The following is a 13,492-nucleotide window of genomic DNA, read 5'->3' as shown; positions in this document are numbered from 1 at the left end:
GGCTCTGGCCAGCCCTGCAATCTCAGGTTTTGAGGATTCTAAAGGACATGTCTCCCATTCTCAAAAACCTTCAGACTGTGCACAAGTCACTTTAATGCCTAAACTCTACCCAATGCAATACTTTTATTACTTCCTATAGTTGAAAGTCTATAGGAATTTGAATGTGGCGTGATTTATTGCGATCACCTATTGATAAAGGAGACAGCCACCTGCTCAGTATCGTTTATTAACCCATTGTGGCATTGTGGGTTCATATTTTACACTAAGTTGTTTTGTGCACCCAGATTGTCACTGAATTTCTGGCTAAGCTTATGTTACTTCTGAGTCACCAATGATTACAGGCTCCAACACATTGGTTACCATACAGAGATTGTTTTTAATTATGTTTTGAGTTGTGTCTTGTGATGTTTTTCTGGAAGATGCGAGTTACTCTCATGGAAAGTTTTCTGCATTTTTATGAAGATTAATTAATACATTTTTGTACATTACACAGCATGGTTTACTTTGTCTACTTTACAGTCTGTACTACACAGCTGTATATTTCTCGCTTTGTTTTTTTAATGTATATACATAGGCAAGTACCACACCTTATTGGTGAGTCAGCAAGTACATTTACCCCTCCTTACTAGGTGGTCGATCACCTGGTAAATTTTTTTTTTCTATTTGTGATACTAAGGGCAAGGACCCTCTGTTCCCTCAGGGTCAACTAACAAGGCTTAAAGCCTTTCAGGGCCTCCTCTGGAGGATTCAAATGAACCTGGTCTGGCAAGCCAAGAGCCGACTTCTCCAGACCCGCGGACAGGGCTCCTTCAACATGAAGGTCCGCCCTCACCCGTATCGGGCGTGGGGGACATCTTCGCTGGTTTCCGGACCCATACTATTCCCTTTGTACAATACAAGTGGGTCCACAAAGTCATTCGGTCCAGCTAAAAGATTGAGTTTCTCTCTTGTCCCCCCGATAACGTTCTTGTTGTATATACCGAGCTGGGGCGGAAGCTACCGCAAACACCATCCGATTGTATTCATACAGTCCCTTGTGAGTGTTGATGGTTAGAAACTTGCGGGACGAAGGGTGGACCTCCAAACTGTAAATAAGCTTGCCTGAGATCTGAACTTTTGACCTCCTGCAAGAGAGGCAAAAATGTCATCTACTCTGGGTAGGGGATACTGGTCTATTTTCAGTTGAGAATTTAATGCCATGCGGAAATCGCCACAAATGCGTAAGTCCCCATTCGCTTTCTTTACTGGTACAACTGGTGATGCCCACTTGCTGTGCTCTACCTTTGAGATGACACCTTGTTCCTCCAGCCGGCTTAGTTCAGCTTCCACACCTGCTCGGAGTGCGAAAGGTACCGTCCGAGCTTTGAAGAACCTAGGCTGGGCGTTGGGTTTCAGCCGGAGTCTCACACAGTCATGCTTTTATTTTTCCCAATGGTTATCAAAGACTTGTGGGAATTGCTGTTTCATGGATTCCACCCATCCCTCGTTATCTCTTGATGGGATGGTCACGGTGTTGCAGGGGTTTATGGCGATGTCTGGCATGCCAAAGTTAGCAATCCAGTCTCTCCCAAAGAGAGGGGGTCCCCCATGTTCTAGGATATACAATGGCATTCTCTTCGTCTGACCCTTGTAGGTTACCTGTACTTTCACGTAACCCAGTGGGTGGAGTATCTGCTTTGAGTATGTCTGCAGTTTGATTGGTGTTGGACAGACAGTTGTTCGGATCAGAAGTTTTCTCCATTGTTTCTGGGTGATAACTAAAACTGCTGCTCCTGTGTCTACATCCATCTTGAGTTTCTTTCCTTCCACGGTTACCTCTACAGTCATTGCTGAGGGTGCTGAATGCATATGATGTATGTCCAATCTGTGGAGCACTTCCTCATCCTCTGATTCCTCTGATATGCTTTTGTCCTGGTGTTCAGAGGTTGTTTATTTCGCACCTTCTTACTACGGCAGACTCGTTTCAGATGGCCTGCCTTACCACAATTATGACAGAACTGATCCTTAAACCGGCAGACTTTGTGATCATGGTCTGTATTCCCACAATGGTAGCAAGCTGACTCCCGGGTTGGTGAGGGTCTATTTTTCCAGTTTGCTGCTGTTGGCTTGACTGCTGTTCTAAAAAAAACTTCCTCTTTAACCTCATCCCTTTTGCTCTGGGGGTTCAAAGCCTCTGTATCTTTCACAGCCATTTCCATCACTGAAGCTATCTCAATTGCCTTTGTAAGAGTAAGGTCTTTCTCTGTTAACAGTCTCTTTTGGCTAGACTCACTATTCAGTCCCATGACAAACTTATCCCTCAGTGTAGTTGGTAAGTACTCCCCAAAAGAACAGGTTGAGGCTAGTCTGCGAAGGGCGAGCACATAATCCTTAATATCTTCACCCAGCTGCTGCTGCCGCTGATGAAACCTGAGTCTTTCTGCAATCTCTAGTGGTTTAGGCTGGAAGTGATTCCCTAACAGTGTCAGGAGCTCTGCCAAAGTCTTAGTTGCTGGTTTTTCAGGGAAAAGGAGATCCCTAAGAGTGTCATATGTCCTAGCACCAACCACTGTCCGAAATACTGCTACTCGCCTGTCGCCTGGGATGGCATTTGCACAAAAATACTGTTCCAGTCTCTCAATCCAGGAACTCCAGGATGTCTGTTCTCCATCAAATTCACTTAATGTCCCGATCAATGACATTTTTCTGCTGGGCTCTGTGAGAGTTTGTATCCAGCTGACAATCCAGAGTTTTTTTTTTTTTTTTTTCTTTCTTTCTTTTCTCACACGGATAGTAACCTTGTAAATCCCATCCTCGTCGCCACTGTTATATTCTCCGTGTTGTGAGAGACACAGGACTCTGATCTAGAAAAACGGAGGTTTATTCAGGACTCACTGTACACTCCAACATGCATTACAGGACAGCTAGGTATATATCAATGCATCTCTTACATGTCTCTAAGATGGCCACTCTGCCCCTTGTCCTCACTCCTGGGTGGAGCCAGCCTTAAAGTGACAGTACATGTGAAACCCTTCAGGTATAACAGTTCTTTCCTTCCAAATTGCACCTGTCCTTGGACCGCTTACAGAGTCTGTTTGGGGCGGTTACTTCAAGACCTGTTACTTCAAAGGGTGATTGTCCCGGTTCCGACTTTGGAACGTTTGCAGGGTTTTTACTCAAACCTGTTTACAGTTCCCAGGAAGGAAGGCAAGGTGCGTCCAATCCTGGACCTCGAGGTGCTGAACTGCATTCTGCGGGTGCAGAAGTTCAGAATGGAGTCCATTCGCATGGTGGGGGCATCCCTGCATTGGGGATTTTCTTGCCTCTATCCACCTTAACGATGATAACCTTCACATTCCAATATGTGCCGGTCACCAGTGCTTCCTCCGCTTTGCTGTGGGAGAGGAGCATCAGTTTGTGGCATTACCCTTTGGTCTCGCCTCTGCTCCTCGGGTCTTCACAAAAGTGTTAGCCCCGGTGCTAGCATTGTTATGCCAACAGGGGGTCATGGTACTGGGCTACTTAGATGACCTCCTTCTGCAAATGGAAAACCTGGAAATCGCATACGAACTCTGAGGGAGTTCAGCTGGATTCTGAATTTTCTCGCAAAGCTGGACTATCTGGGTTTGGGTTTGACTCTGGACTCGGCCTTAGCCAGAGTGCTCCTTCCTCTGGACAAATTCCAGAAATTGCAGGCTGCAATTCATCTCCTGCTGTCCAGCAGATGGTCATCCCTCTGGACTTGCATGCGGGTGCTGGACCTGATGGTGTCTATCTTCATGGCGGTTCTGTTTGCACAGTTTCATATGAGGTCCCTCCAAAGGAATATTCTGGGCATATGGGACAACATTCTGCAGTCTCTGGACAATCCGATCCAGGTGAGCCGCCGGAACGAAGGAGTCCCTGATATGGTGGCTTTGTTCTCGGGCACTTTGTCTGGGCAAATCCTTCCTCCCCTTGTATTGGAAAGTGGGTCACCACGGATGCCAGCCTGTCCGGCAGGGGAGGCGTCCTCTGAAAAAATACTGCTCAGGGGTTCTGGACACTGGAAGAGTCCAGACTATCGATCAAGGTCTTGGAACTCCGAGCAATCAGACTGTGCTTGGACCATTGGAAGGATCATCTTCAGGGATGTCCAGTGCCCATTCAATCAGGCAATGCCACGGCTGTGGCTTATGGTAATCACCAGGGGGGCACAAGAAGTGTCCTGGTGGCTCTGGAGGTAACCGGCATTCTAAGTTAGGCAGAACGGTTCGTTCCAGCCCTCTCCACGGTACACATTCCTGGGATGGAAAACTGGCAGGCAGATTACCTCAGTCGGCAGGCGTTGGACAGGGGCATCCGAAGCTGTTTCATCAGTTGTGTCTCCGGAGGGGCATCCCCGAGGTGGATCTGTTGGCATCTTGGCTCAACAGAAAGGCGCAGAGTTTTGTGGCTTGGTCACTGGATCCTCTGGCGGACGCCACAGATGCACTAGTGGCCCCGTAGGGTCAGTATCGTCTGATTTACACCTTCCCTCTTTTTTTAAGCTACTGCCAAGACTTTTACACAGGATGGAGACAGAAGGGATCCTGTCATTTTCGTGGCTCTGGACTGGCCTCTCTGGGCTTGGTACGCTGACCTGGTGCAGCTGGTCACCGACGGTTCTTAGAAGCTTTCTCTCGGAGGATCTGCTGTCCCAAAGGACCAATCTTCCATCCAGTCACTTGCTTTGACGGCTTGGCTGTTGAATGCCAGGTGCTGATGGATAGGTTTGTCGGTAATTCCAGCACTATTAAAAGCTAGGAAATCTACTTCTAGGAAGATCTACCATCATACGTGGAAGTCGTACTTTTGCTTGGTGTGAGTCTCCTGGGGGTTTATCCTCGCTCTTTCTCGGTGCTCAGATCTTGACCTTTCTTCAACGGGGGTTGAGCAGAAACTGGCCTTGAGTACTATCCAAGGTCAGGTGTTGGCCTTGGCAGTCTTTTTTTCAACGCCCCTTGGCCACATACTCCCTGGTGCGTACTTTTCTTCAGAGAGTTAGGCATTTGGTCCCTCCAGTGCAGTCTCCATTGCTGCCTTGGGATCTTAATTTGGTACTCTGTCCTCCAGAAGCCTCCTTTTGAGAATCTTCAGGAGATTCCCCTGCTTATGCTGTTCCAGGTGGTGGCCTTCTTGGTGGCTATCACCTCTGCGCGCAGGGTTTCGGAATTGGTGGCGTTATCCTGTCGTTCACCTTACTTGGTAGTTCACAGAGATAAGGTGGTTCTTTGTCCCTGTCTGTCGTTTCTTCCAATGGTTGTCATTGATTTTCATTTGAATGAAGACATTGTGTTGCCTTTCCTGTGTCCCAGGCCAAAACATCTGAAGGAAATTGCTTTGCATGCCTTGGATGTGGTTTGGGCAATTTATGGTGTACCTGGCAGCTACGGAGTCTTTGAGGAAGTCAGACTCCCTTTTTGTGCTCACGGATGGGCCTCGAAAAGGGTTGTCAGCTTCCTCTGCGACCATTTCCAGATGGATCAGACAGACGGTGATCCAGGCCTGTTCCTTTAGGGGTCAGGTTCCTCCTTTCCCTGTCAAGGCCACTCTACTCGGGTGCTCAGTGCCTCCTGGGCCTTCCGTCATTAGGCGTCAGTGACGCAGGTTTGCAAGGCGGTCATCTATTCGGTGCACACTTTCACAAAGTTCTATAGATGTGTTGGCATCTGAGGATGCTTCCTTTGGCCGCAAGTTTTTGCAGGGTGCTGTTTAGAGGATCTGGTCCTCTTTGAGGGCGTATTGTTCTTTCTTTTGAGCTCCAGTTGTTATGGTTGAGCGTATATGTATGTGTGTGTGTGTGTGTGTGTGTGTGTGTGTGTGTGTGTATATATATATATATATATATATATATATATATATATATATATATATATATATATACACATACAGGCACCTCTCAAAAAATTAGCATATTGTGATAAAGTTCATTATTTTCTGTAATGTACTGATAAACATTAGACTTTCATATATTTTAGATTCATTACACACAACTGAAGTAGTGCAAGCCTTTTATTGTTTTAATATTGATGATTTTGGCATACAGCTCATGAAAAACCAAAATTCCTATCTCAAAAAATTAGCATATCATGAAAAGGTTCTCTAAACGAGTGAGGCTTTTAAAAACTCCCAGCCTGGTTCATTACTCAAAACCGCAATCATGGGTAAGACTGCCGACCTGACTGCTGTCCAGAAGGCCATCATTGACACCCTCAAGCAAGCAAGAGGGTAAGACACAGAAATTTCTGAACGAATAGGCTGTTCCCAGAGTGCTGTATCAAGACACCTCAGTGGGAAGGAAAAAGTGTGGCAGAAAATGCTGCACGAGAAGAGGTGACCAGACCCTGAGGAAGATTGTGGAGAAGGACCGATTCCAGACCTTGGGGGACCTGCGGAAGCAGTGGACTGAGTCTGGAGTAGAAACATCTAGAGCCATCGTGTACAGGCGTGTGCTGGAAATGGGCTACAGGTGCCGCATTCCCCAGGTCAAGCCACTTTTGAACCAGAAACAGCGGCAGAAGCGCCTGACCTGGGCTACAGAGAAGCAGTACTGGACTGTTGCTCAGTGGTCCAAAGTACTTTTTTCGGATGAAAGCAAATTTTGCATGTCATTCGGAAATCAAGGTGCCAGAGTCTGGAGGAAGACTGGGGAGAGGGAAATGCCAAAAGGCCTGAAGTCCAGTGTCAAGTACCCACAGTCGGTGATGGTCTGGGGTGCCATGTCAGCTGCTGGTGTTTGTCCACTGTGTTTTATCAAGGGCATAGTCAATGCAGCTAGCTATCAGGAGATTTTGGAGCACTTCATGCTTCCATCTGCTGAAAAGCTTTATGGAGATGAAGATTTCATTTTTCAGCACGACCTGGCACCTGCTCAGTGCCAAAACCACTGGTAAATGGTTTACTGACCATGGTATTACTGTGCTCAATTGGCCTGCCAACTCTCCTGACCTAAACCCCATAGAGAATCTGTGGGATGTTGTGAAGAGAAAGTTGAGAGACGCAAGACCCAACACTCTGGATGAGCTCAAGGCCGCTATCGAAGCATCCTGGGCCTCCATAACACCTCAGCAGTGCCACAGGCTGATTGCCTCCATGCCACGCCACATTGAAGCAGTCATTTCTGCAAAAGGATTCCCGACCAAGTATTGAGTGCATAACTGAACATAATTATTTGAAGGTTGACTTTTTTTGTATTAAAAACACTTTTTTTTATTGGTCGGATGAAATATGCTAACTTTGTGAGATAGGAATTTTGGTTTTTCATGAGCTGTATGCCAAAATCATCAATATTAAAACAATAAAAGGCTGTTGTGTGTAATGAATCTAAAATATATGAAAGTCTAATGTTTATCAGTACATTACAGAAAATAATGAACTTTATCACAATATGCTAATTTTTCGAGAGGGACCTGTGTGTTTGTGTGTATATATATATATATATATATATATATATATATATATATATATTGTGAAAGAAAATAGGTGCGCGAACCTAAAATGATGAAAAGTGAAGTGAAAGCAGCACTGAAATATAAATTAAACGTGAAAAGATGGCAATATAGGAAACATTACCAAAGTGCGCTAAACAAATAATGAACCAATTGTTCAAAAATACATGGATTGTGTCCGGGTTGACACCAAAAACATATACATTCAATCCAAACAAAGGTGCAAAAACTATAAAAAAGTCTTTCTTTTCAAATTGGAGTGAAGGTGAGGGAGTGTTGGGAGGTGGGTGGGGCCTCGTCCCAAAAAATATGATCCAGAGTGGTTCTCAGTGGCCTGATATACACATGTGGACACCCAGTGTTAGGAGTGGACTCTTACCACAATATGGAGAGATGTGAGCATGTGCTATGTTGTGTCCAGAAGTTCCAACTGTTCCTTTTCGGCTGTAGCAGTGTGTAGAGGGTCCATCCAGAATTTTCAGCTATATGACTGTCCTGCGACAGCAGATCTGGCTTTGGAGGAAAGTTTCTTCATGGACCGAGCTGCCTTCTTAAGCCGAAGAACCTGAAAAAAGCCTACAGATCCCTCCCCACTTTGGAAGCAGCTGATTGTTCCGGTCCATTCCGAGAGCCATCCCTGCCAGCTTGATCAGTTGGAACTTCTGGACACAACATAGCACATGCTCACATCTCTCCATATTGTGGTAAGAGTCCACTCCTAACACTGGGTGTCCACATGTGTATATCAGGCCACTGAGAACCACTCTGGATCATATTTTTTGGGACGAGGCCCCACCCACCTCCCAACACTCCCTCACCTTCACTCCAATTTGAAAAGAAAGACTTTTTTATAGTTTTTGCACCTTTGTTTGGATTGAATGTATATGTTTTTGGTGTCAACCCGGACACCATCCATGTATTTTTGAACAATTGGTTCATTATTTGTTTAGCGCACTTTGGTAATGTTTCCTATATTGCCATCTTTTCACGTGTGTGTGTATATATATATATATATGTATATATATATATATATATATATATATATATATATATATATATATATATATAAAAATTAGCCGAGACCTAAGAGAATAAAGTGGCGATCATTGCAATCTTTTATGTCACACTGTATTTGCGTAGAAGTCTTTCAAATACAGTTTTTTTGGGGAAAAAATACACTTTAATGATTTTAAAACAAAACTAAATAGTAAAGTTAGCCCAATTTTATTCTATAATGTAAAAGATGTTACTCCAAGAATCTTTAAAGAATCGGGATCTTTATTCTTAGCAAAAAAATTGTGATTCTCTTTTTATCCAGAATTGTGCAGCTCTACATTGGTGTCACCATCGAATCACAAAATGCACGGAATATCTGATTTTCAAAAAAGAATATTCTTTTTCTAAATTCGACCCATGTATGGCCAGCCTAAGCTGGCCAAATTTCGATTGTATGTGTCCATCTTAAGAAAGTCACTGGGTCTTCTGGGAGACTGGGTGCCTGTAGACTGAAAATGCACCTGCTGTAATGTCCTCCAATGAAAGCCTGGAGGCACACAGAGGGAAGGGGGGAAAATGAAAGAGCAGGACAGCTTTCTACCAAGCACCAGAGGCAAAAGAAAATGTGACTGCAAAGTAAGACTGAAGTTCCACTTTAAAGCATTTGTTACCCTAAAAAGAAAAAAAATGATCCTGTTCCCTTAAAGCATGTTATACAGCACAGTGCTTGTGCTGTGTCATTTAGCCCCTTCTGTCACCTAATAAAAAACCTGGCTGATCCTGCCAGTTTCTACCCTCCCCTCTGTACGCTGACCACGGTATCATGGCTGCTGAGCCCTGACACTGTGGTCAGTGTACGTGCCTCCGTCATCCGCAGACCTGAACTCTGTTCTCCTGTGTCCTCCTCCCCCCTCCCCCCCTCTGCCTGTCAGTCCGTGTCACGGCCCGCCTGCCCCTCCTGCTGCTCAAATAACTGTTAATATGTTATATAATCCTGTTTGTCTCCTAAGCCTGTGTACCCCTCTCACTGTATTTTATAAAAAAACATTCTGTATATACCTGATTTCAGTGTGCTGCTTTGTGATCATGTCTCTCTCTGTCTCTCTCTGTCTCTCTCTGTCTCTCTCTGTCTCTCTCTGTCTCTCTCTGTCTCTCTCTGTCTCTCGTCATGTGATTGCTGAGCAGCACACTGAAATCAGGCATATATACCGCATTTTTTTTAGACAACATAAACAATGGCACACAGGATTATACAAAGTCCTGCAAGTGGCTTAACAACCACTTTAAGCAATGCAGTCCTAGTCATGGAAGTGCCTGACTGGTTACTGACTGTTTAAATTTCATATGCTAGATGCTTGTGAAACTTACATCCTCTGTGATAAGAATAACGAACACATAACTAGATTAGGTTAGTGGTGTTGTATGTTGCCTGGATTTCAGGTTTAAAGCACACTTACAAATTTCTAATATACAGTTTTGCCCGAAAATAAGATTTATCAAGTGTGTAAAATACAGAAAATGAATAAAATTCCTTTTTGGTAAATTGTGTATTAGAGCCTTAAAAATCACAGTTCTCACTTAATGTACATAAACAGTCTAACTAAAAATCATTTAGTTAAATAAAGCATTGTGGGGTATAAACAATGACCATTTTAAAGTAATATCAAAGGCAGATTTTTTTTAATTTAAATAACAAACCTGTTATTCTTACCTGCTCCGTGCAGTGGCATTGCACAGAGCAGACCTGATCCTCTGTTTCTTAGGTCCCCCACTGGTGCTCCTGGCCCCTCCCTCCTGCCCTTGCTATGGTTGCACGTGAGCATGCGACCTACCCAGCCACTGCTCTGTGTATGTATTAACACACAGAGTGTGGCCCTGCCCCCGCCCTCACTCTCTCCTCATTGGCTTACTGGCACTGATTGACAGCAGTGAGAGCCAATGGCTCCTGCTTTGGTCTCAGCCAGTGAGAAGGAAGAGACCCGGGAGAGCTGCTGCACTTGTGCACATCACTGGATTAAGATTGGACTCATAAGTATTAGTGGGGCTGCTGCACAAAGAAGGGTTTTTTAAAAAAAACCTTGAGCCTTTACAACCACTTTAAAGAAAACCATTTTTTTTTTTTACCTTTGTCATCCTTCTCAGCACATCAGCATATCCGCACAAAATCTAGAGGGAGCAGCACTGATCCACACAACTGCTATGTGTACCTAATTATTAACTAATTAAGTGCAAAACATATGCTGCAATATAAATTCATAAGCATTGGCAAACATACATCATAAAGTGCTAAAATGTTATGATGCATAATTTACTCTAGCAAATGCTAGTAATATCTCTATATACACAATGCACAAACCATATCAAAAAGTGCTAGTGCAAAACAACATGCACGGTAACAAATGCTAAATAATTGCAAACCTCCATAGAATGTCCATAAAGTGTTATAGTCCAATTATGGCACCTTCAAAAAAGTGAAAAATCAAAAAATATTAAATAAAATGAAGTAAGATGAAGAATGGCTCAATGTAAAGTCCCCAATTCCTCCAACTGTGTATAGTGTCCAAAAAAACTGTATAAATACACCACAGTGCAGCACTCCAATGTGAATCTGTCACCGCTCTCACTAAATCCAATTCGCCAGAACACCAGACTGGTCAAATTTTATAAACCAGCACAAACGCCCAATTGTATCAAGTGATCACTATGCCCACTCCTCTCCCGAGTCAGACTCCCATCCGTATCGCCTCTCTTAAGACATAGTGCTCAGTGTAGGAAAAATAAACAGACGGAAGAAGGCTCCCATTGTGTGAATCGTTAAGACACACCTTTATTGAAAATACAAATAATCCACTCACATTTCATGAGTGTTCTCCCGACAGTAGGGTTAAATGCTTTAATATTGTGGCTTGTTCGTCCCCGGTCTCCTTGCAGACTGCGAGTAGGAATCGGCATACGGGGTGACTTCCGCATTCTTGCCCTGCCCTACGCGTTTTGTCATGTGACGTCCTCATGGATTGGCAGTGTACCAATGGTGTGGGCACATAATAAATGAGAATATATAGATTGCTCGGATTTTGGGGTCTAGATGGGTATTGCCAACATCCCTAAAGACATGTAGAAAGAAAATAGGGTTCCCCTTTGGAACGGGACTTTAAAGGCAATCACCCATCTAAAAAATTAACTCATGTGTCATCAAATATATAAATTTATTAGACGTAATAACAATTGCATAATAGTTTTGTTTTTTGTTTTAATCTTTTTCTATTATGCAATTGTTATTACGTCTAATAAATTTATGTTTGACACATTGAGTTAATTTTTTAGATGGGTGATTGCCTTTAAAGTCCCGTTCCAAAGGGGAACCCTATTTTCTTTCTACATAATAAATGAGAAAGCGCATCACTAGTAGGTAGAAGAGAGAATCAGAAAGGGCAATGTAAAAGATGGGAATAGCTGCAACTCCTATTTCAGCCTTTCACAGATAACTGAATGTATAGCAATTGCTATAGTGAAGCTGTAATGCATAATTAAATAGAATAAATAGAAATAGAATAAAAATCAATAAATATGGTATACTACAGTCAATCGGTAGATAAAAAAAACAATCGTGACTTCTACGCTGTAGATAAGGTGACAAGTGTCAAGTGCAACAAAGGTGCAGTGATATGGCTGCACCTAAAACAATACTGTGGAGAAATCGTAGATATGTGTGACTACTGTGTTGTGAACGGAGTATCAATGTAAGGTGCTAAACGTGCAATAAAGGTGCAAGAAAAATAAACTAAATATAACCGGGATTAAAGTCCCAGTTCAAAAACTAGCAGTGACATCAAAATACAAATTACTGATGAATGGATGACATACATTAATCACAGGAAGTGTGAATGGTGGTTCAGTGTAAAGTGGCTACGTGACAGTAAAATCAAAACAAAAATAGTTCAACACTAGTAAAAAACATCAGCAAGCGCTGGCCATAAAAAAGTTCATTTAGCTAATAAGTAGCAGCATCAAACTTCATAAGGTGACGGTGGCGTGAAATCAGGTGATAAGATCAGGTGGGTGATTACAACACCAGGTAGTGAACGGTGAAATAGCCAGTAGGTAAAACTTCTGGTTGTGCTACACCCTTACCTTACTGTTGTAAGGTGACAGCATTGAGAGATGGATTTTCCAATAATCCTCTAATCATCCCAGGGGGGAGGAGGGAAGTTGGTATGCAGGAGGGCTCGGTAGGTGTCCTTACAGCTGCAGGAAAGCCGGGGTCCCTTGCACTCCTTTTGCCTTCTGAGGGGGGGTCACAGTCTCCTATACACTCCCAGGGTGAGGGTGAACAAACAGAGAGCCTCTTCTGGTATAGTATTTTGATGTAATTTTTATTAAGAATAAAGTAGCAACTTAAATTGACATTTTCAATAGCCGGTAATGTGTGTCCCAAGCAGTCTGTGATGCTACACTTCCTCATTCAGCCTGTACGTCTCTACGCGTATCGTCACGGTCACGTGACTTCTTCAGGAGATAATGTCCCCTTATCTACAGCATAGAAGTCACGATTGTTTTTTATCTACCGATTGACTGTAGTATACCATATTTATTGATTTTTATTCAATTTATTTATGCATTACGGATAAGCGCAGCTTCAATACTATACCAATGGTGTGGGCACGCTGCTTGTAGTCTCCATTGTGACAGGATAACTGTGCAGGAAAACGCGAGGGAGAGAGTTTTGTTACCTTTTATAACAGGAAGTACCTGGCCAAGGACATTTATGGCAGCAGATATTCTGGTCATGTAAGCTGCACATTTAAGAGAAGTATGGAGTTTGGATTTTTTCCTGAATCATACTTCGGTGGATGCAGCATCGGCCTAATGTTGAATCAGTCCCCTGCCAGCTCGAACACTGAGAACCGAGTGATCAAACACTGCAATTCGCTTAGTTCTCTGGACTTCCTGAGCAGAGAGCTGGTGACTGTCGGTCACTGGCTCTCTGCTCTGCCCCCCACCCTCCCCGTACTCACTGGAGCGCTGGGCTGTGGTGGGGTCAGGATCTC

The 13,492-nt window shown here is 43.7% G+C and overlaps 1 protein-coding gene across 2 annotated transcripts in view; it reads left to right on the top strand.

The window, feature by feature from the left end:
* The window catches only part of STARD3NL (STARD3 N-terminal like), a 118,024-nt gene that overhangs the window by 79,606 nt on the left and 24,926 nt on the right, over window positions 1-13,492 (top strand). The gene's annotated exons all lie outside the window — the stretch shown is intronic.

This window comes from Pelophylax lessonae, assembly GCF_965119305.1.
Source record: "Pelophylax lessonae genome assembly, chromosome: 5".
NCBI lineage: Eukaryota > Metazoa > Chordata > Amphibia > Anura > Ranidae > Pelophylax > Pelophylax lessonae.
The sequence above is the reverse complement of the archived record's forward strand: the minus strand, read 5'-3'. Positions and strand labels throughout refer to the sequence as shown.